The sequence below is a fragment of the Ictidomys tridecemlineatus genome, chromosome 4 (assembly GCF_052094955.1).
Source record: "Ictidomys tridecemlineatus isolate mIctTri1 chromosome 4, mIctTri1.hap1, whole genome shotgun sequence".
In the NCBI taxonomy this organism is placed as follows: Eukaryota; Metazoa; Chordata; class Mammalia; order Rodentia; family Sciuridae; genus Ictidomys; species Ictidomys tridecemlineatus.
In genome coordinates this window covers 152,694,998-152,719,249 of record NC_135480.1, presented here as the reverse complement: position 1 = coordinate 152,719,249, position 24,252 = coordinate 152,694,998, and the positions used below count along the sequence as shown (strand labels likewise).

Below are 24,252 nucleotides of genomic sequence, written 5' to 3'. Positions count from 1 at the left end.
GGCATGGGTTGAGGAAAAACAATTGTGACTTGAGAGCTTAGATGTCTATTACTCTCACAGGATTTCTTTCTATGAGATCCTTGCTAGCCTTTCTGACAATAAAGCTGCACTCCTAGAAGCCAGAGTTGATGGAAAGTTGAGCGAAGCCATAGGCCAGAGGCTGATGGTAACCAGAGAGAGTATTTCCCTATTATACCTGGAGTGTACCTCAGTGAGATCCAGGCTAAAGATTACAGCCAGCCTCAGAAATGGGTCCTTTGGGGGAGGGACAAGCAGCTATTAAACACTGCACTTTTCCTTTAAGCTTATTTTTTTGAAGCTACTTTGAAGAGTGAATATTTAAAATTCAACACATTTGAACTGATATATCCTATATGCCACTCATTAAACTAGGTGTTTTAAGCCATAAAAATCGTGTACATCTCTGTTGTACTTAACATTGTAATATGGTTATCTGTCCACAAATTATTTCATCCATTCATTCAGTAAATGTGCATTGAGCATCACCACATTACCAAGTGCTAAAGATTCCCGAGATGAGTTAAGTACTCATATTTAAGCTGCTCACAGTACAGAAAAGAGCATAAGCATAGACACAAATTAGCCTAGAAATAAGGTAGATGATAGTGATTTGTGCGAAGCACAGAAGATATTTTAAGCTGCAAATAGTATCTAAGTTGTGAAAGTGGAGCGTGACAGTAGCAGGAGTGAGGTTCCAAAGGCTTCACAAGTTCTAATATTCAGTCCTTCTGCATTCATTTGGTTTATATTTAAATTATGATTTTTACATGATTATTTACAGATGTGTGTTCTTCAGATCAATACAGATTTTTATCTTTTTATGACCGATTTTTATTTCCATGAGAGAATATGATCTGTAGAAATTCAATCTTTAGAAATTTGAAAGGATTGCTTTTTTGATTGACATTAAGGCCAACCAGCTTTTTGTCTATGTCCTATTATGAAAATGGCTCAAATTCTCAAATTTCTTTCCTCTTAAATTTTATTTAACTCTACAGCTTAGCATTGTCCTCTAAGACACATTTCAATAAAACACACCTGGTCATTGTCACTGAGCACTGTATTGCAAATTCCATGTGCAATTCTGTCTTGTTTATGTGACTTTCCTGAAACATTAGCCACATTAGAACTCACTTTTCTAGCCACTGTTTTTGGTTGTTTTTTGAGACTCCACTCTCTCACTTCCCTACATAGCTCAAGAGCAGCTCCATTTTAGTCTCATTTGTTAGTTTTATTTGCATGTTCCTAGCTTTAAAAGCTGAAGTATCCAGAGTTTTAGTTCTTGTAGTTTCTTTTCTAACCACACTTTCCAATTTGATAATCACATCTGATCTCAGTGATTGTAATAGCACCTATATTCTATGAACTTCTAAACTTCATTTAAGCTCAAATATGTTCCAGGAACGTATTTCCTCTGAATCTGTTTTCATTACCCAGCTCCCTACTTAATATCTTCATTCAAGTGATGAATATGCATCTTGAATTCAGCAACTTCACAGTAGATCTCTTCATACCTGTAAGCCTGTTGTTGTGGTAGTCATATTCATTTGAGTAAAACTAACTCCACTTTTTTATTGCTCAGATACCAAATCATGGAGTTGTGTTTTATCTCTCCTCCCGCCCCACCTCAAGTCAGTTTGAACCTTATTCATGTCTGGCCACCTCCACTGTTCTGGTCCAAGTCACAGTCATCTCTTCTAGATCCTTTCAGTTGACTCTTTCTTTGTAGCTCTGCTTCTCACTTTAACTGCCTTCAAGTCTCATCTCAATCTTCAGCCAGATTGATCCTGTCAGATATTTTTCTGAAAGTACCACATTTACTTTTCATCTCATTTGGAGTAAAAAATCTACAATTCATAAAATAGCCTACAAAGATTAAGATAATATACCTCTTCATTAATCTGATATCCTCCTTTACTTTTTTTTCTCTTGCTAACTCTGCTTTCCAAAATCTGTATTTTTTTCTGTTTAAAAAAAAAATCTAGGCATGTTCTCTCCTTAGAGACTGTTCTTCATGGTGTGTATGCCTGGAATTCTGAAATTTCTCTCTCAGGATGTCAACATGTCTGACTTGTTTTCTTTGGACCTTTACCTGAGTGTTACCTTAGTGAAGATGTACCTCACTCTCTTATCAATAACTAAATCCTCTTCCTGGGCATGTCTTACACCATCTTGCTGCTTCATTTTTTTCTCCTTAGCACTTATTCCTATGTAATATATGAAATATACTATTGAATCTTATTTAATTTTTGTATTCTAGTTACTCTAAAGCTCTATATGGAAGAGGAGTTGTTATAACTAAGCAACAAAATGAGTGCTGGCATATAGGAGGTCCTCAAACATTTTTTAAAATTAATTCTGTCTCCGGTTGTCAACTGCACCCTAGATTCCTTTTCACTCTGCGAATAAGTAGGCTGTGACACGGCTTAGCATGTAGTAAATGTACAAAGACTGTTGTCGCAATCAACACTTGTGAAAAAGAAGAAAATAAAACAAGAATGAGGAAACAAAGACATGGGCCACACTACAATCTCAGCAGAGGCTTCAGCCCCCACCACAGAAAGCTTTTCTGCACCGTGAGCAGAAGGCCGGAACTTACACTCCATCCACAGTCTGCGTGCAGATGTCAAGGCCTCAAGGCTTGTGAGTCACTGTGGCCAGCTGGGAGAAGTTTTCACAGTGGGAAGAGAGCTGGGGCTGGCGGTAGGGCACCTCCAGCAGCTGTGAGAAAGGTCCTTTTAAGGAGGGTTTTTCTGGCATTCAGTACACTTACCAAGCAAACTGTGGCTTTAGGCTGATTGCTTCTACCTCTAAGGCTTTTTCTCCAGACAGCCACACTTTTAACTCCTGTTCCTCCAAGTCCTTTACTTAAATGGTACTTAATTTAAATTAAAATAAATGCTTAATTTTCTGTTTTACATTGAAATAAACCCAACATACTCACAAATCAACATTGTCTTATATAGCACATTGTTTACTTAATTACATGTTTACTGTTTGTCTCCTCCAACTAGAAGATATGCACCTAACACCTAGAATACTAAACATAGCATTCCAAATATCTGTGCAAAGTATTAATGAATGAGTGACTTTAAGGCTTTTCAAGGGATGAATATTTTTGGCACTCATAAGTCTGGAAAGTCCTCTTTATTTTACTATGGTACAAGAACAAGTAAAACAGAGCCTGATACCTAGAACAAGGATACACTGTGACCCACAGACAGATAACCCAATGCCATCTTTTAAAGCAACCAGTAAGCAAATAAATCCTGCCTAAGAGTACATCCAACAATTTCCAGGCACTAATATGGTTCCTGAAGGGTTGAAGTACTTATGTTTTTAGTTTCACTTAGTTTTCAAATTGGGTCTGAGTTGAGGAGACTTAGGCCCACTGGCAAGATAAGGAGAATATCAGCAGATAGATTTTCCCTCAGTGTTACTTCAAGAAAAGATGTAATGGAGCAGGATGCCACTAGAGGTCACTGAGGGACCTCTTTGTGATTATAGCTTTCCTGTAAAGGATTCTAATGAAGCAACTTGGCCATAAAAACTTTCTTAACAACAAAAAAACAAACAAACAAAAAAACACTCAGAATTATTTTGCTGATGTAGTTAATTGCTTTGCCTAATTTTGGAAATATATGACAAGAAATAATGTTTCAAAATGCAATAGAAATAAAAGACAAAGGATACGAACAGAAATTTTACAGAAAGATGACAAATATCTTCTAAATGTTATAAAAAGATATTAAGCCTATGTCACAACTTTTAAAATGTTAATCAAAATATCAGGGGAAAAACTATCAGATTTACACAAATACAAAGTCTGCCACTCTCGGAAGTCTCATAGATCGCTGGTGAGAGCACAAATTTGTTCCCAAGGAAGGAAATTTGGCACTACATTTAAGTTATAAATCCATTTACTTTTTTTTACTTTCTACACACACTTAACAGAAATTTGTGCTACAGATATAACTCTTAAATGTTAATTTTATACATTCAAAGTTATAACCACATTAAATCAAAAGACTTAAATTAATTTGGGGATTTCTGGTTAAGTAACTTACGGTATATCAGAACACAGAAATGAAGGTGAAAATATGAAGATACTCATTAACATAAAAAAACATTTAAGCAAAAAACAGATGCCTGTAATGTTGCATAAAGCATGGATATTTTTAAAAAGAAGCTAGGGAATATGAATATTTGTTTGAATTTGGAAAAGAAAATTCTGCAAGGCCACACAAGATGACAATAAATGGAGTTGTTGAGAGAAGAAGGAAAAAGGGGTAATGGAGGCCAAGGTGGAAGTAAGAATGTGTTCTATACACTTATATTGCTTAAGTTCATGGATCATGAAAATCCATTACAAAGCCACAAAACAATAAATATTTTAACAATTGCAGGGAGAAACTTTTGGTTAGTCATTGAAGGTACTGAGATTTTGTAACTTTTTATGAAAATCACTCAAATGCAATAGATACAATGAAGTGCTTGTCATAGTCAGCTAGTTAATTAGCAGTAATTTTCTGGTTCAAATCAATTTGATCTAGGGCTTTTGAAACTTTGAAATGAATGAGATGGGCTTCTAGCTAGACTGTCCCAGAGGAAAATCAAAATTGTTTGCATTTCACTTTGGCAGCTATTCAGAGTTTTTTTTTTTTTTTTTAATTTCTCAGGATCACTTTATTCCCCCATTTGCATCAGTTGTCATGGGTTGATCTGTCTTTGAGATGAAGAGGGAAGAAGTTGCTGAATGTTGTCCTTAAATTGTGGTGGACTTATTCTAGAAATCCACATTTACTTATTCAGACTTCATATTTTCTGAGTATCTAGTGAGGACTTGGCAGTGAACTACTACACATTTGCCAGATGTAGCCTCTCCCTTCCCTCAAGGATCTCAAGGTCAAAAAAGAAGACAGGTGTGACCCAGTTAGTTTCTAGTGAGGTGGGGTATGGAAAAAAAGGGAAGGTAAACTTTCCTTGAGAAAGAGCTATGGAGATCCTGCTGTTCAGTTCATGAATTATAAAGCATCGGTAAGATTTTCTAGGCAAACTGAGTTTGAAAAGTGGGAGAGGAATCTTAATCAGAGGGAACTACACCTAAGAAAATTCATTGTAGAAGTACATAATCTGTTGCAAGGTGTGATGGAGAATTCTGGAAGTCATTCAAGTTTGCTGATTTTTGTATGTGGAGAAGAACTACCACTATCACTAATATTAAGCACTTAGTATATACTCTAGGTACGCTATGCCATTTAATCTAACAACAAAACTGAAGTGTATATTGTTGATTTTTCTCCATTAGACAGATAATGTTTCTGAGAATTTATAAAAACTTGAATGATTTGTCTTTTACAAATCCAGGTGGAGTTAGAGCTCAAACACAGATCTGATTCCAAATCTCCTGCTTTTAGGTACAAATGAGAGTGTTGGCTGGATCTGTTATTTCTTCTCTCAGCTTCACTTTTTCTTTTCCCATCTACTGTCTAGCCCTAGAAACTAGCTTGCATGGAGGTCCTCAACAGACTGGTATGCATTTGGGGCTCCCTGAGTATTTGCCTCATAAGTAGTCTAGGCAAGAAACCACACCAGAGGAGGAAGTTAGTACTTCATCCTCAGACTTTCTTCCATCCTGTGACACCCAAGGTCAGGTCACCACTCCTGGTTGAGAGGCCTTCTCTATGTAATTGACTTCTGATGGCAGTTTCTGCTCCCTGCCTCATCCTTGCAGGCCAGAGGTAGCAACAACTCCACCACTCGTTTTATGATTTCTTCTGCATATAGTCCATGCTTTTATGAATAGACCTTTTATCAAACTTTCCTCAAATTACCCTAATTTAAAAGTGCTACCAACATTTAAGAAGTTATTAATGCTATCAAATAAAAAAACCAATGAAAGTGTACAGTGGTAGTGGAAGTCATGAAAGACATGGATCCCAGAATGTAGAAAAATCTGAATTTTAAAAGAGCAACATTCACTCTTAAAATCTGAGTTTTATAAAACTATTCAAGTGGGCCTTTCTTGGACCCTTCACTTTATACTGCATAGAAAAATAACTAAATAATTAGTAACAAGATGGAACAAAATATGTGCTTCCTACCTTGATAACCAGAAACCCGAGTTGGGGGATAATAGTTCTTACTACACATGTTGAAATAAATGAAGCCACATTATTCATTGACAGAGGGCAGTACTAGAATCAGGTTGTGATACATCCAACAATTAGTGCCAAGTAGGATAACAAGAGTTCTGTAAAAGGATACCCTGGCAGGTGGATCAAGCAGTAAGGTATATTGACCTGGTCAATCTTGTTCTTGCAGATTCAGGTATGCAATGAATGTCAAGAAAAAAAGCAAATGGAAGGATTCTCCCCATGAGATTCAACTGAGTCCAATTCCAAATCCTGGAAAGGGGGACAAAACAAAGATAAAGAACACGCTGGGTAGTTGGGTACATCATCGCATCTCTTGCATATTGATTCAGAGTTCCTTAAGTCACTCAGCTGTATATCAGACTGAAGATCAATCTGGGTGCAATGAAGGTCAAGTGTCTTTAATGTGGGAAGCAAAAGACCCTGACTGGAACTTCCCATTTGCACAGGCAGCATCTCTGAGGTTGTGGCCAAGCCTATGAGTTCTTCATGGACACAAGCTTTCTATCTTCACAAGTTTCATGGCAATACTCTCGTATATTTGAAGAAATACCAGTGTTCATCAATATCCCTCAAGTTGAGGAATACAAAATAGTTGTAAAACTAAAACTAATGGAATTGCATTACTATTCTATTACCAACCAAAACTCCCTTCCCTGGGGTTAAAAAAAAATCCATCAGTAGCTTCCTGGGTTTAAAAATGTTTTGATTCATGGTCTTCAAGGACAGTATATAGAAAATGACTTCCTAAATTAACACACCAATTACTTAATCCAAATGGATAGGAATAATTGCATTGAAATAATAACCATTTTGAAATAAAGACCATTTTTATAGGAGATAAAATATAGAGATGGTCCTGTTTATTTATGCAGGTGCTGTATTAATCAAGAGGTAAAGTATAAAGAGCTTGTTGCTTCCCTGTTGGGTTGAACATTCTGATAAATGAGTTTGCATGTGACAGGTAAGATAACATAATGGATATCTCATGCTTGAAAAGACATGGGAAAAAAATGACAGTATATTTTGTTCCAGGTAGGAATAAAAAGCGAGCAGTTCCTGGCCAGTGATATTCCAGTAAAGCATATGTGACTGACAGCATGTTGGCACCAGTACTGAGGGAAGTGATGGACTTCGGCTCCAGGTGAGTTCTGTATAACCAGGTTGGCTGGTTTCCATGACACAACTGTGCTTCTCTCCAACTCTTATCCAGAGAATTCATACTGTAACCCCAGCAGTCCTTTTGCCTTTGACAAGCACTGGAATACTTCTTTTCTGAAAAAAAAGAAAAAGAAAAAGAAAAAAAGTTATCCTTTAAACTTAACAAGGTGGTGCACATTTGTAATCCCAGCTACTCAGGAGACTCTTGTAGGAGAATCAAAAGTTCAAGGCCGGCCTGGGCAAATTTTTAACCTGTCTGTAATAAAATTAAAAAGGGCTGGAGATGTGGCTCAGTGGTAGAACATTTACCTAACATGTGAGTGCCCCTGGTCTTAATCTCCAGTACCACAAAAAAGTCCTTTAAAAATTATAATGTCTTAATGTTTTTCTCCCTCCTAACTTTAACAGAACAGGTAGCTATGAATAGACTTCCTTTTGAACTAGTATCAGGATGTCTGAGCTACAAATAAGTGCTGAGGCATCATACAGTATTCCAGAATAAAGAGGGGATGTTACTTCCAGTAGGGACTCCCAGTGATAAACTCAAGTAATTCAACTAGCCCAGTACCAGCAGGCTTCTTAATGGCAAGCGCCTAAGGACTGAGTTACCTCTGAGGTCCCCCACATTTTCTCACTTCCAGAATGAAACAATTAAAGCAGACAAATAGCCCAATAACTCAAAAGACTCTTGATTTCTGGTTTTAAAATTACAAAAGGTCAGAACTCTTGACACAGATTCAATTATGATCCTCCCTGAGTCTGTTCCTTTATGAATCCATAGCTAGAGTGTGTGGTTATATACAGACAGGAATATGAAACTTTTGTCCATTAAATGGAATCATGGGCTATTCATTTAGGGAGTAGAAGATATGTATTAAACAATTTAATTAAAAAGCATTTTTTACACTTTGCAAAGCCGGCATACTGACCCTAAAAACATACATCTTATGTACAATGCACATAGACTCTCTGCCTTCCACAGTGGTGAAGACTAACAAAGAAGATGAACCAAGGATAAGAGGGCAAGTAATATTTTTTTTAAAAAATGCAAGGATTGTGCAATATGCCCTTGTTCTATTTACAGAACACCTCAGCCATTCTCCTTTTGACCTAGACATCTTCTGTATGTAGTGATTTGATGGAAGACAATAATTAGGAATGTCTAAGAAGACCTATTTATAAAGAAAGGATGCTTCTTATAATATGCTTTAATGGCAGGGAAAATTATGATCTACTCAATTTTAATAAAATAGAATTCACAAGGTTTTTCTTTAAAATTGTATAGAATCATTAAAACATGTTTTAGAATAACACTTAGAAAAAGAGCAGTTATTTTAATTAACAAGATTAAAATGTCTTCACAGGATGTTACATGTGCATGTATATGGAAAAATATGGAAGCAAATGAATAAATAATAAAATAATTTACTGTATTTTTAACTTTCGGTTTTTTTTAAGTTTTAACTTTGTTTTCACAATTTTCTACAATACAAACTGGTAATTTTGAAAATCGAATCTAAAATTCATGAGGAAAAAATAGGGTCATGAAAACATCATTTTCCATGGATACAAAAAAAAAAGATTGTAAAACAATTGCAATAAAATCTTATTAGAAAATAACATCTTTACTTCTTATATAAACAAAAAAGTTTATTTTTTCTTATTTATGTAAGAGTTTGGGAGCATGAAGATAATGACTTCTATTTAGTAAATGCAAAAAGTTGACAAAGAACATATAAAATTTGAGTAGGAACTTGTTTTTGAGTGAGCTATGTCATTAACATAGGCCAAACATGTTTGTCTTTCCACAATGTCAGAATTTATTCAATAACAGTAAATTCACAGGCTACACCACTTTCAGCAGTGGCAGTTCACTGAATACTTTTGGGTCATCTGACACTCATAAACCAAACAATCACAGGTTTTATTACAAACTTAATTTCTAATAATTATTGCATTTCAGTCATACATCATATTACATAGTATGAGGTTACAGAAAGGCTAAGAAAAGGTCAAGATGGCCTCAGGAATGCTGAAGGCGGAACTGTTGAGCAAAGGCAGAAAGCAGATACCAAATGCAAAGACGTTGTCTGTGGTCATATAAGATTGTGAACCAGTCAGAGAACCTATTCAGGTCCCAGATGTCAAAGTGCAGAAACTTATTCTAGCTCAGGGCCCAGATGGACAACAGTTTCAATGTTAACTTTGTATTGGCTTGAGATAGCCTGGAATGGGTTATTGTGTGGTCATTATGGGCAAGAGAAACCATGCTCCGTGGAAGCCCACTGACAGAGATTTGGAAGTTCAAACCTGTGGAGATGTTTCTGGACAAATTTCATGATGAGCAACCAGGTGGCAGGGTCAATGTTCCTCTGTGTTCAGTCCTGGGATGTTTCTCCATTCATAGGCCTTGAGTGGGAGGGTTTCTTCATTCAGTGATCTTGTGTGTCCCATAAGCTCATGGGCCTACGTTTTCCTATATGACTTTGATATGCCCATGCACCCATGTGCTTCTGATTAATAGAAACTCAACGGGTTTTATTTTCATTAGCATGATTTATTACTTCTTGCCTTATGTTTGTGCTAGGCAGATGGTGTTTATTTACTTGTATAAACAAGGTGTAGTGTCATTCTACCCCAGCACTTACATTTAAAATGGAGCCACTCATAGAAAACTGCTACTTGGTAAAATGGGCTAACTTGAATATGCTCGATATGAGAACTACTGTTCTTTACATCATGGAGTAATTCAGAGCAGGGCACAGTATGGTCTCTGTATAAATGAGCTTTCAATAGTATTTACAATTTGACCTGTTGTAATGAACAAATGTATATATTATACTCACTTATATTTTCCATTTTTTGAAAGAATTAGAGCATAGGTGATAATGTTGAGAGACTTGAATATTCATGTTTGAAGCTTAGAAGAATCAATTTAATAGATGAAATTATCTTTTATCATACTTTAAACTTTATAAATTTTAGTGTATTTGAACAATTATGTCATTATATAAATAATCAGAACAAGAATGTATTTATCAAATATTTGCAATTTGTTTCACTGCCATGTTTTCCTGAAATTCTTTGATTTCAGTGGCACATGAATAAGTTGTACATATATTTTATAAATTCAAATATTATAAAGACTATTCACAGCGATCTCTTTTTCAGACTACTCTGTTCCTATCTTCCCCAATTCTGTAGTTTTCAAGTCAATCTTGCCCTTTTTTTCTCTTATTGCATATTGTACATTTGCACTTATATCTAAGTGCCAGAATTATGCACAGAATATTCTGTACATTGCACTACATATTCTGCCTTTACTCCCATGGACTAATTATTCCCAAATCTATAACTCTTACCAAACCCATATTCTAATTGTGTACTAAATCAATATTGAAAATGAACCACAGGTAGCTTAAACTTTGTTTCCAGGGCTTACCCATTTTTCTTCTCCACTGATGACTCAGTTGTGAACCTTCTTTGGGAAGATTTACCTGGGGCTTCTAGATGTAAGCTGGGTATGTTTATCTCACCATACTTCTCAGGCTTTTTTGAGGACTGAATGCCTGACTCCCACCCTAGGTGATAAGATCCTTGAGTATGAGTACTGCCTATCACCTCCCACAGGGTGCAAGTGTACCCTGTGGCCTTATAAAATCATGATTCAAGCATCCAAAATCAGAAATATTCTGAACAAAAAACATAGCATAGCTGAAATTTCAAAACCACTCATATCCTTTCCTTTTTTTAACACCAGGCAGAGGTATAAATAGATTATGTTCATCACACACTTTACACAACTTTTTCAATTCAAACTTCCTAGAAAACAAAATTCATCCTCCTTTGGATTCTGTCTCTTTCAGTTTCCTTGAGTGGCATCTTCTCTTCCTGCCATCTCTGAAATAAAGTCTGAGAAAGCAAAATTCTGCTTGATAGGGAAGGGTAAAAATACAAGACTACCCAAATTGACTGGGTAGGCCCTTATCATCCTTACTGGATAGAATGGTCAAGTTTGTGAAAGCAAGCATATTAGTAAATTTATCCCCTTAAAAGGGGATAAATTATTATCACTATTATCATTAGTGAATTTACTCTTGATAATAATTCTTCACTGTTTTCCACACTTCTTACCCAACATACATTATAAATATAAAATATTAGAACCCTAAGTAAAAACTAGAATAATGGCAGGACAAATTAATACAATGCTTGTTTAGAGTTGGAAATGTACCAAAATAGGTGTGGGGTACAGATGGGACTTTTGTTGACCATGGCATAAATATCTACTCTGCCATGTAGGAGTTTTGCAGTTCAGGGCATATAAGTCACTTCAGCCATCTGAGACTTAACCTATTCATTTGTTCCAAATTGTCTCCATTCGATAGTCAACTAATGCTTGTAAGAACATTTTGTAAGTTTCTAAATAATATGCATGTGAACAGATTTATAGTATCAACCAAAATGAATACAACTTACCAAAGATTCAACTTCAACAAATGCAAATGACGTCAAGAAACAAATTGGTGCCCTAGTGGATGTAGTGGTACATGCTTGTAATTCCAGCTACCAGGGAGACCAAGGCAGGAGGATTACAGTTTGAGGATTGGCTGGGCAACAAACTAGACCCTATATCAAAATAAAATTTAAAACAACAACAACAAAAATAGAAATTAGCCTCCAAAATACAGAGTGTGTATATGTATGTGTGTATAGAATGTGTTTTAGAAAAAAGGTGAGAGAAAGATCATTTCTGTTGATATTAAATGCTAAATTAACTTTGTCCTTCATTTTCCTGTACCTGATACAAGGTCAGCTATTGCTAGGCAAATTTACAAATAAAAAAATAAGTTTATCTTAATTCTAACAATGTTTGCAGCTAGAGTTATTCAGGTTCTTCATTTTTTTTCCCACTCTGTAGCATTGTGTATCTTTGTTATTTTTATTCCTGTAGTGAAATACCTCTTTGCTTTGTGTAAAAGATCTTCAAAGAGGTATTTGAAGAGAAGGTTCCCACCTTTTCACTTTAATGCATGTGGCCTGCCCATCAAATCAGCATGGCTCAATAGTTTATGAGGTACTCTCTGTGGGGAGATAACAAAGGAAATTCAACTCTGGACGTCGACAAAAAAAAAAAAAAGAGTTTGGCAACATAAAGCAACTTCTTTTATAAAATCTACTCACAAAATAAATGTGGTATGAAAATTAAAGTTACAGAATATTAAGATAGCATTGATTCATTGATCTGGAAATTAATTCTAACCATAAAATATTAATAACGTCCATGATATGAAATTTAAGCTGCAGCTAACATCATGCAGCACTGAAAGTTATTTAATATTGCCAACGATAGTGTTAGATTTTAAAAGCTGAAATATTTACTAACATACTACAATGAGGATATTTTGTAAAGTACAATAAAATATGGGAAATTATCAGAAGGTGACTTTTTTCACACAAATAAGTTTTCATTAGCCATTCAAAAATATATCCCTAGAATACATCAAAATAAGTCTTATATTTTTCACATTCAAAACACTTAGGTTTCACATAGTAAAATTGAGGTGGATTAGATTATTAATCAAAGCTCACCTGGATTTTTCCTGTGTCCTTCATTCACGTAGCTTGATAAAATGTAAATGACAGGAAAAGTAGGATGGAGCTAAAAGGATAAATTTGAATCTTAAAATGATACCACTTGAAAACTAAAATGCAATAAATCAAAACAGCATTTGCTATATTCATTACATTAAATCTATGAGAAATATAAAAGGAGTTCTGTCTTTATCATTTGACATAGCAGATACACTATACCAACACTACTAAATACTATATTGAAATAACTCATAGTTTTAGGTGCTAAAGGACAGATGATGTGAGAGTTTTTCAGAAAACAACCTACCTCTGACTTGTGCTAAAACAACCAAGAAAGCTTCTTGAAATTGAATGATACAACTCAAATAGAGATGAGTGAGCTCAGAATGGCATTGTAGATGAAGCAAATAATGTGTAAACAATAAGTTTAGAATGTACAGGACATGTAGAAAAAGATAGCTGTCTCTCTCTCTCTATATATATATATATGAGAGAGAGAGAGAGATACACACATATATGTAGGCATATAAAATGTATATGTATATGTGTACAAACGTGTGTGGGTGTGTGTGTACATATATATACACATATATACACATACATATATATATAAATTTTAATTCATTATGGGAATACTTCATGTTTACTGATTGAGTATGTAATAATTATTATCACATCTGAGTCACAAGCAGGGCTTTTATATCATAAAATTAAAGCAAAATTGATTTCCTAAGGCATACAAAACAAACTCAAATGAACAAATATTTTTTTCCTATAATACTTAAATATTCTTAATTTTCAACCACAAATAGTCCCAAGGTAATAAATCAACAGTCTTTGCAACTATTAAAACTAATCTTGTTATTTTACAGTAAACCTTTGTACAATTTATAGTAAACAAAAATTCAAATTCATGATGACATAATGCTGAAAAGGTTTAGATTAAAATGTAAATTTTATGTAACATAGATAAATATTCAGGAACCTTTGTCCTTTCTAATTCAAGGCCATAGCTTTGGTCTCTTAAAGCTCATGAGTCAATTGACTTTTAACATTTATCTGGAAATTTTGTTAACACTAGTTAGAAATATTGGCAACCGATTTTAACACTTTAGTAGAGAAAATTATGTTGGAAGCTTTTAATTATTTATGCCATTTCTCATTTCTATACATGATATAATTATCTTCATGGCTATCAAAATTTAAATCATGGTGTTTGTTTTATCTTTTTCTCTGCTCTATTCATTCAGCATGTATCACAGGAAACACTTTCCCAAGTCCTTAGTCTCCTCTCATAGCTTCTTTGCTATTTTTTTCTTCACTTTCCCTGCCTTTACCCCTTTAAAAACTCAATTATTTTTGTCTTGCACAACTCAGAAATTTTCTTACTGATCCCATTTCTGTCTTCCCATCCACTCTCTGCCTTATCTCATAGTCACTGGGTTAATTCTTCTGAGCTATAAACACTATCATATAGTTATTATTCTCAAAAATATTAATGTTTCTTTTCATACTGAGTTTTAAGGGCTTGATATGATTACAGAATGTTAGGAACGTATGAGAATTTTGAAGTATGAGACTGAGCTTCCAAGTTGAAGTTGGTTGCAGAATCTCAAGACTTATTCCCACAAGCAGTCATTTGGCATTATGAAAGATGAAAAGCAAGGAAAAACCTGTTGGAGTAAGATTGGGTATTGGAAATCAGGAGGGTAAAAAAATGAACGAGAGAGGAATAATATCAGAAGACAGAAGTTTAAAGTAGAAGAGTTTTAAAAAGCAGTCTGTATTGTAATTTGCTGGATCTTGGAGGAAAAAAACTCATAGGCATCCATTACATGCCATATTTCTCTATGGTGATAGAAAATGAAAAGATTGAAAATTAATGTAGAATGAAAAAAGTAATGTGTGGTTATCCAAAGAAGATTAGACTTCCTGGAGAATTCTTTTTATGATACAGAAACATCTTCAAATTTATAAAGGAGTAAAGGTCCCAAAATTTCAGGACATTGTTATTTTGCCCTGTGATGAGAAGAATTTTCTCACACTTTTTATCTAATGCTTGACAGTTACTGCCTTTCTGTGATAGAATAAGTGATCATTAACGATAAAATTTGTTATTAAATTGTATGTGAGCTATTTTTTGCAGTATTAGATAACAGTATCTGTCCTATACACAACTTACATACACCATTTCCTAAACTCTAAAGTATTACATCATTTCCTAAAGTCAAGTATAAATACTAAATTTTTAATACTAGCTGTTTTGAAATTAAAGTAAATAAAGTGAACCTGTGAAAGTTAGCAAATTCCATTCTTAAGCAATGACAGAAATAGCACCTACTCTGAGGAACAGCAGAAAGCAAGAACAGAATATGCTTTATTTCAAATATACTTTTAACGTTGAAAGTAAAACTTAAAAAGATAATCTGGTATATGCTCACTTCTGCACTGAGACCTATAAAAGTTTAGCTTTCAAATTTCTGACCAAGAGTAGTCCAATTTTTTAAAGCAATCGTTTTTAAAGATATAAAGGGCAAAAAGATCATTTTCTAGGCTCTTTTAGAAACTTCTGGTAAGACATATTTTGCTCTTGAAAGTATGCCACGTTACACTGTACTATTTCTTTTAAAATGTTTTTGCACAAATAACTCATAGGCAAGGAATCCTCTATATAATCACCAGTGTATTTTATTGTAAAACGACTTACATGTTTTTACAGGTGTACAAGTTATTCTTTTAAATTGCTTTTATTTTTATAAACAAAACAGGATTTCGTGGTCTAGTACTTAAATAGTATTAAGAGATTTATAATTATAGCAACAGAATCATAGCAGATTTTTCCCAAACTCCCTGATATAGTCTTTCTCAATAAAGAGAATAATCTTCAAGTTATGGGTAGCTTTATTAATTAGTTTAGTCATTCTCAATATAACATCCTTCTATTGTTTATCTTGACTTATTGATTTTAAATATTACCTATTCATATTATGCTATGTATATTGGTTTTAGGTCAAGATCATGTATTATTGGACCTTTTTACTATATTCATGTGGTGAGTCAATTTGGGTAAAATTAATATTCAGGGTACACATTATCACAACTATGTAAATATTGTTCTCCAAGTCTACATCTTTTAGTGTAAGATCTTAGTTTTTTCCTAAAGTTTACAATACTACCAATTATTTCTTTGAATTACCAATAAAAATATGGATTCCATTTGTATTAATGTTGCAACATCATTCCTTTAGCCCTCCATTTTTCTGATTTCATCTAGCTGTTTCCTCTCACCCTCCCTATCTCTGCTCTTCTCTGTTGGGTTCCTCACTCCTGGATTGCACTTCTTCCTAGATTATGATTTAGTCTCTTACTTTTGCAGATGTATAATTACCCCACATTTCATAAGACAGAGATGGTACATGAGAAAGCATTTGGGGTCCATACTTCAAAGGCTTATTTCTCTTCTATTTAATTGGTGCTTTTTGGAGGATATCGGTTGCAATGTCACTCTGTTATGAAAGTCCCACTGCAATGCTGGCCTGATTTCCTTTTCATTTACTGTGATTGTTTCACTTTGGTACTTTTAATTTTTTTTGTCTCCTCCTCATAGGAATCCTATAGTATTTCTGAAATTCATGATGATGTACCTTGGCATAGGAATGATTTTATTTTGGAGACTAATTTTTTGCCTGTATGCACTAAGAAAATTTCTAACAAATTCAGTTGTTACTAGCTATCATAGGTCTCTTATTAATCAGCTGCTGAAAATTTTTGGGTTTCTCTTCTCTATCTTTTGCTGCTTTCCATCATTGTTTTAGTCAGCTTTTTCACTGATGTGACTAAAAATTCTGACAAGAACAATTTTAGAGGAGAAAATGTTTATTTAGGGGTACACAGTTTAAGAGGTGTCAGTCCATAGATGGCTGGCTCCATTCTATGGGATTCCAGGTGAGGTGGAACATCACAGTCAGAAGAGTGTGGTGGAGGGAAGAAGCTTACATGATGATCAAGCAGAGAGAGAGACTCTACTCCAGATACAAAATATATACCACAAAGGCAAGCACTCAATTACCCACCTCCTGTAGCCACACCCTACTAAACTTCAGTTACTACTCAATTCATCCTGTCAGGAGATTAATTCACTGATTGAATTAAAGCTCTTATGATCCGATAATTTCTTTTCTGAACCTTCTTGCATTGTTTCACACATGAGCTTTTGGGGGACACCTCATATCTAAGCCACAATGCTCATTGTCTTTGTTTTACTCTTTGTAAGATTTTCTTGACCTTCTGTCTTTTGAATGATATTTAAAAGTTTTCATTTGGAGAAAAAAATAAGAAAACCTTAACTGAAAAATTTGAAAAATACAATGAACAACAAACTACCTTTTACTCAAATCTCCTAACATTTAATTTTCATTTTACAAGCCAGTTCCATCAATCTTTCATCAATGTACATTTATTTTCCAATGGCTGTATGAGCTTAAGTTACATGTTCATAGTCCTTCACTTATAAATGCTTCAGTGTGTTTCCTAAGAATAAGTAGATTGTCTTACATAACTACAGGATGTGTTAGATTTAGAAGCTATCATTGATAAAGTACTTCAATATTTTCGTATTGGTATTCTGATTCTATCAATTGAGTCAAATTTTGTAGTATATTTTTCCTTTAGGATGGTATCTAGTCTAGAATTGTGTATTGTAATTAGTTGTCATCTCTCTTCAGTCCAGTCTGTCTATACTTCCATTGCTGTTTAAGAATATAGTCCCTCTTTTTTTCAAAGTATATTTTCATTTATCTCTATTAGTTTTTATATTTGGTTATACTTTCAATTTTCAATAACTTTTTCTGTTATTTATTATAAAACATTTTTGGGGGTACCAGGGATTGAACTCAGGGCCACTTGAACACTGAGCCACATCCCTACCCTTTTTTATATTTTGAGACAGGATCTCACTGAATTGATTAGTGCCTTGCCAAGAGATGGGCTTTAAACTCATGATCTTCCTGCCTCAGCCTCCCAAGTTGGTGGGACTACAGGTGTGCGTCATGGCACCCAGCTATCAAATATTGATTAAATTTGTTCCGATTCCTCCATACATTGTCCCCATTTCATCTTGGTTCTTTTGTAGTTGTTACTATAGGTCTGTTGCTTATTTTGAATTTTTTCTGAAGTGACAGATGATCTTTGGTTCTCCACTTACACATTAGAGTGGGTTAGGGTAACAGCTAGGGTTTTAGTCAGCTTTTTCACTGCAGTGATTAAAAGGACCCAACCAGAACAATTGCAGAGGAGGGAAAGTTGATTTGGGGGCTCACAGTTTCAGAGGTCTCAATCCATAGATAGCAGGCTTCATTCCTCTGGGCTTGAGGTGAGACAGAAAAACATGGAGGAAGAGAGTAGCAGAGGGAAACAGCTCACATGATGATCAAAAAGCCAGATACAAAATGTATACCCCATAGCCACACCCCCAATAACAACTTCCTCTAATTACTCCCCACCTGCCTCCAGTCACCACTCAGTTAATCCCATCAGGGGATCTATTTGCTGAAAGGATTATGGCTGTGGCCCAATCATATATCCTTCAAACCTTCTTGCAATTTCACAAGTGAGCTTTTGGGGAACATGACATCTAAACCATAACAGCTAAGATAATATAATTGACTACTGGTGTTCTGGAAACCAAGCAGAGGATGGAGGTTGGAGGCCCCTTTATTACGTGTGTTAACTTTTGATAATAGCTTTGCCCAAGTTATAAAATGTATCATATGAATTTCTCCACAAAATAAACCACTTGGGCTTGAAAGGGTTTAGGAGAGGGGAAGTGATGGACAGTAGGTGTTTACTAGTTCTGGAGGAAAAAAGCTACCATTGTATAGCTATGTGGATTTTTCCCTTTGCAGAAATGATTTTATCCCTACCTTCCAAAATGCTAAGTTGTTCCACATGGTGAGCTTCTTATGCCTTCTGTAGGTCATTTGCTAACTTTAGAGGTGTACCATATTGTACAGGCACAGGCAGTAATTTCTCAGCTCCTTGACATCACTCATTTCACATCTGCTCCCTGCTCTCCACAATTTATTGAAATTGGTGATCAGGACTATGACTCTGACACCAGAATGCTGAGGTTTGAATCCTGGTCTTGCCACTTACCAAAAGTGTGATGATCAGCAAATTGTGCATTGCCTCTGTACCTCCATTTCCCCATCTGTAATACGCTAGGGGTGGAGAGCACTATAGATGTTCAGTGAGCTAGAACGGCATCTCGATGCCAGTTCCTATCACCTCTGCTCTTGTCATTTCTATTCTTCTAGCACCTCCACTTGATGGTTTTGCACAGCTGTGAGTTGTTTTCTCAAAAAACTATTTCACCAGCTTCCTGAGACATGGGGAAGGAGAGAACATTAAGCCCAGTGGTCAATATATTAGTCTCCCCCCCACCCCAATATCAAGTATTTTAATTTTACTCTCAATATCTCTGCCAGTTTTTCCCCTAACCTGTGAAAGTTTTGTATAATTTGTAAGTTGTCTTTTAACACATTTATAACATCCTAAGAGCAAGAAAAAAATAACTGTTTAAAACATTAACTTAAGAATTTTTTATATTAAAAAACGTGTTCTATTTTCTGAGATATTTTACTAGAACTAATTATATGTGTGAGTCTCACAAACTCTTAAATCATAGATCATTGTTATTTTGAGATATTGATACTATTATGAGAACTTATGCTTGAGATGATTTAAGGACACATTCTCAATATTACCATATATAACACTATAAAAAATTTTTATTTTACCATGTATACCCTATTAAACAGGCAATGGGATCCCTATCTTCTATGCACAGATATTTATGTTATAGAAATTCAGTTATTTAAATATTTATAAAATGAGAGTTGAGAGCAGCACTTTTGAAAAGCAGTTAATAATGAACAGACATCAAGGGAGCTATCATTATAACAGCAAAGTGCTTTGCAACTCCAATAACTTCAGTGGTGCAGAAGCAGGCCATCAAATTTAATTAAAAGCAGTCAAAAATAAACTGAGAAATTGAACTGTAAAAGGCTGTCCTTTGCCAGAAGCTGAAGGCAAAAAGAAAGCAAAGGAGAGCCTTGAAAGTGGTAATGAATTGATAAGCCTTACTGCCTGCAACTTGTAATTCGCTCTGTCAGATTTTAGTATCAGTTAAACTAGATTAATAGAGCAATCACTGATTCTCTATCTTAAATCCTTCTTCGACGTCCCCTTATTATAGGCTCCTGTGATAGATGGGAGCCTGAGTGGGTCAAAATTCCAACGCATTTCTCTGCTCAATCACTTTTTAAATAATGCTGGCATCTATATTTGCTGGACACCAGCGTTCTCCCCATATTTTAAAAGCAGAAATAAATTTAGATATTGACAAGCTGTAGCCCTCTCTTCCCAAAGAGGCTTAACTCCTTTTTTTATTCAACAGAGGATGAAATCCCCTACACCATGAAGGATTGACATCTCCTGCCACTAGGGGCTACCATGGTGAAGTGAATGATAAAGAGGAGATAACAAATTTATTGTTGCTTTAAATGCTCAGATTAATGTGGATCTGCAGTAGCAGTACCACAAGGACAAAAACAATTTGCCCTCGATCATTTTATTTTTATAATAATGTTCTTTAATGAAGCTAAAGCCTCCCTGCTGTGACCTTATTGTGTTTTTCAACATCAGTGAGAAATAGATTCCCCTGAATTGTACCAGAGCTCATGAAACAGCAGGGATATTGAAGTGGAGGATCAATTACTTTTTTGCAGTAATTTTGAACTGGAAATGGCTATAGCACAGCCTGGGTAGACAAGAAGACAAACCAGCTCATTGAAAAGCAGTGTGCAAATTATGCAGACCACAAAAAGCTGAGGTAAACAAACTGTTTTGTTTTCTAATATCTTTCAACATGGTTGCACGGTGTTCCTTCAAAGAGCCAGTATTCATAAGGCTGTTTTGGAAGAAGCAAACAAAAGCTAAAAATAGAATTTTTTGTCATCAATTTAAAAGTGTAAAACTTAAAACATATTTAAGAATCCTTCTGATAATTTGCTAATATCACTGTTTATATTAAATTCTATTCATTGTGATATGAAGAAAAAATATAGAGATCTAGAATATGGGGACAGAAAAATTATAGATGTTATAAATGCAGCAGATGAATATTGCATTTATGGAATACTCTAATTTGTGAAGTGCTTTTATGTCCATTATGTCATTCAATCCTGGCAGCAATCCTAATAATAGTTCAGACAGGTGCTGATATCTTGCAAATGCTGCAGTAATGAAGAATGAGTCTCAGCCAGGTTAAATAATTAGCACCAGGTCAGGAAAGCACCTGGACCTCCAATATCCTCTTTCAGTTTAGTGTTTATGAGAAGTCCCCAACTTTCAAAATGCAAACCATTTAGTTGTAATACAGTCAGCGTTAGCAGAGTATATAATTTCCATTTCCATCTGCTGCAGCCAGGCAGGAACTTCTCATTTGTGCTGATATGGGAGTCACATGGATCAATGGGTTTGTAGAGAATGGAGGCTCTTAAGTGTGCTTCATTTGAGTGATTGTCCTGCAGCACATGCAGGACAGACAGCTCAGCCTTCTGATATATAGGAAACTAAAATCATTGGTAAGGAAGCCCTCTGAAAACCTTATCTGAAAATAGTATGTGAATTTCTCCATTCTTTCTTGGGTAGGGACTTTTTTGTACCTGAAGGGAAATCAGGGAAGAGTAGAATTTGGGGCAGAACTACCAATCACCTAGTTAATGGAGAGGTATTCTTGGGTTCAAGGGGATAAAATATTGAAAATAGTAAGAAGGAATTGAGGGCTGGGTTGTGGCTCAGTGGTAGAGTGCTTGCTTAGCATGTGTAAGACACTGGGCTCAATCCTCAGCACCACATATAAATAAATAAAAAAGGTCCCTTGACAACTAAAAAAAAAAATTTGCTGAGTGTACTTCAGCGATCATTAAAAAGGAATTGAATAAAATTTTCAAGTTTGGGGCCATAAGTAAAGGAAATAAGTAATTCTAAGGGCATATGGAAATTTTAAAATATGTTGAGATAGTGTAAGGAGTGAAGTACTGTGAAATTAAGAGCAAAAATAGCTAAAGTCTAAACAAGCTGAAGTTTATTCATGTTCACCAAAGCAGATATCATTAATTTAGATATTTTTTCTTTGTTTAAAACTATTCTGTTTCACATTAAAACCTGCCAGATAACATTGTATCTCCTCAATATTAACCTTGATAAATAATCATGATAACAAAATAAAGATGCTCCTCAATTTACTTTGGAGTTATATCTTGAAAACTCTAAGTTGAAAATAATGTAAGTCAGAAATGCATTTAATACACCTAATCTGCTGAACATAAGTTTTCTACACAGTAATACATCCTGTAGCATGTGGGCTGTTGTCTTTATGATTGCCCAGGTGGCTATTGCTCAGCATCAAGAGTGTCCTACTGCACATTTCCATTTGCTCAGGGCAAGATGAAAATTGAAAATTTGGTTCCTACTGAAGTATTGCTTTTTTAGCACCCTAAATATGAACTTAAAATAGTAAGTCGGGGACCATCTCTAATGTGTTCATTGGGTTGCAGTTATGTCCTAAGGACTTTGCCAAGAATTTTACATATATTCATTGTATACAATATAAATAAATTATCACTCCTGTTTTAACTAGAAAATAAGTTATACAAGTTTAAGTACCTTGGAGAAGAAAAATCTACAAAACTGCTAAGTGGCAGAGTCAGACATTAAGCCCAATCACATTCACTCTTGTCACTGATCAGGCCCTTTATTATAAATAAAAAATAGTGAATCTGCTTGCTATTAACCACAGTTTTGTATATATTTAAAAATAAAATTTTCAACTCAAGAGTGTTGGAATCTTAAACTATAATATTATTGCTTAAATGTTCCCAGATTATTTTGGATTGGGACAAAGCCCATTTTACTTTGAGATAAAATAAAGAAAATAAAATTTATATAAGGTACTATTTTAATTCCTTAAGAAATAAAAAAAAATTGCATTTACCAACACTGACCTTATGTGAGAGTAATTGCCATGAGGCTTGCAGTTTTAAAACAAAGCCTATGTTCACACTACACCTTAAAATATGGTCTTAGGTATTAACCACCTACTAGAAGATGACATTCAGCATAACAGAATGTTAGATCATCTCATTACTGAAGAAGAGTTTTTGTAGATAAGTGGATCAACAGTGTGCATGTGTGTATAGATATGATATATGTGTACAAATACAATTGACTTTCATTCCACATATGTGAATTCACCTCCTTGCTAAAATGGATTTATGCTCCCCAAGTCAATGCTGAGTGTACTTCAGCGATCATTCATGGACATAAACAGAGCAGTGAAATATTTTGAAGGGACAATGCAGGTTGTCGGATGATGTAGAGCAGGGTGGCACTCTGCCTTCTTACTCAGCTTTAACACTGTGTAACAGTGTCCTTTACATGGTCTGTTTGTACCAACTTTTCTCATGTTTGTTTTTTTTTATGCTATGTTTACTATTTAAAATAGTTCCTAAGTACAGTGCTGAAAGGGTTGCTGTCTAGTGTTACCAAGTTGTGATGGGTCTAATGCATAAAATATGTGTTAGATAAGCTTTATTCAGGCCAGAGTTAGTGCTATTGGCTGAGAATCCAGTGTTAATGATATATATTTTTAGAAGTTACCTTTTTTCCTTTTTGTCGTGACATTAATTTTGCTATCCCAATTAGTATTAAAGGAAAACATAAAATTTTTACATTTGTCAAGGAGTTCATGACTTGTCTAAACTGAGAAACAATGCAGATTTAGACACAAGCTGCCACTCAAGGTTTTAAAGAGGTGCGTTTCAGGAAAATGACTTCAGCAGCAATAGGAGAGATGGGACTGAAGTCAGCAAGACTAATTAGAAGCCAATGGGAGAGGGTGGGATTAGCTCTCACGTGCCAAGTGGGCAGGTCTGAATGCTGGTGGTTAGAAAAGAATTAAAGACATTTTGAAAAATTTCCTTTTTTTCTTTAAAATTGTCTTCTTAAAAAATCTTTATGAGTGCATTATAATTGTATATGATATCAGGTCTCATTTTGGTATGATATAATTTGCCCTACTTCAGTCTTCAGTACTTTCTTGTTCCTTCTTTCCTCCCTTCTCCTTCCTTTAGTCCACTTGTTTTCCTTCTATTTATAATTTTTAAATCAATGCTTTAAAAGATCAGATACAACATTTTAATCAAATACAAAAAGGTGAAATTTGTTGGAGTATATTTGTACATGCACATAGGATGGT

At 34.8% G+C, this 24,252-nt stretch overlaps 1 protein-coding gene across 49 annotated transcripts in view; it reads left to right on the top strand.

The window, feature by feature from the left end:
- Ptprd (protein tyrosine phosphatase receptor type D) overlaps positions 1 to 24,252 on the top strand; it is a 2,128,582-nt gene that overhangs the window by 602,443 nt on the left and 1,501,887 nt on the right. For all 49 annotated transcript variants that reach the window (XM_040285790.2, XM_040285762.2, XM_040285761.2 and 46 more), the window contains one exon: positions 7,212 to 7,320. The gene's annotated coding sequence lies outside the window, so the exon portion shown is untranslated. The remainder of the gene's footprint in view (positions 1 to 7,211; positions 7,321 to 24,252) is intronic.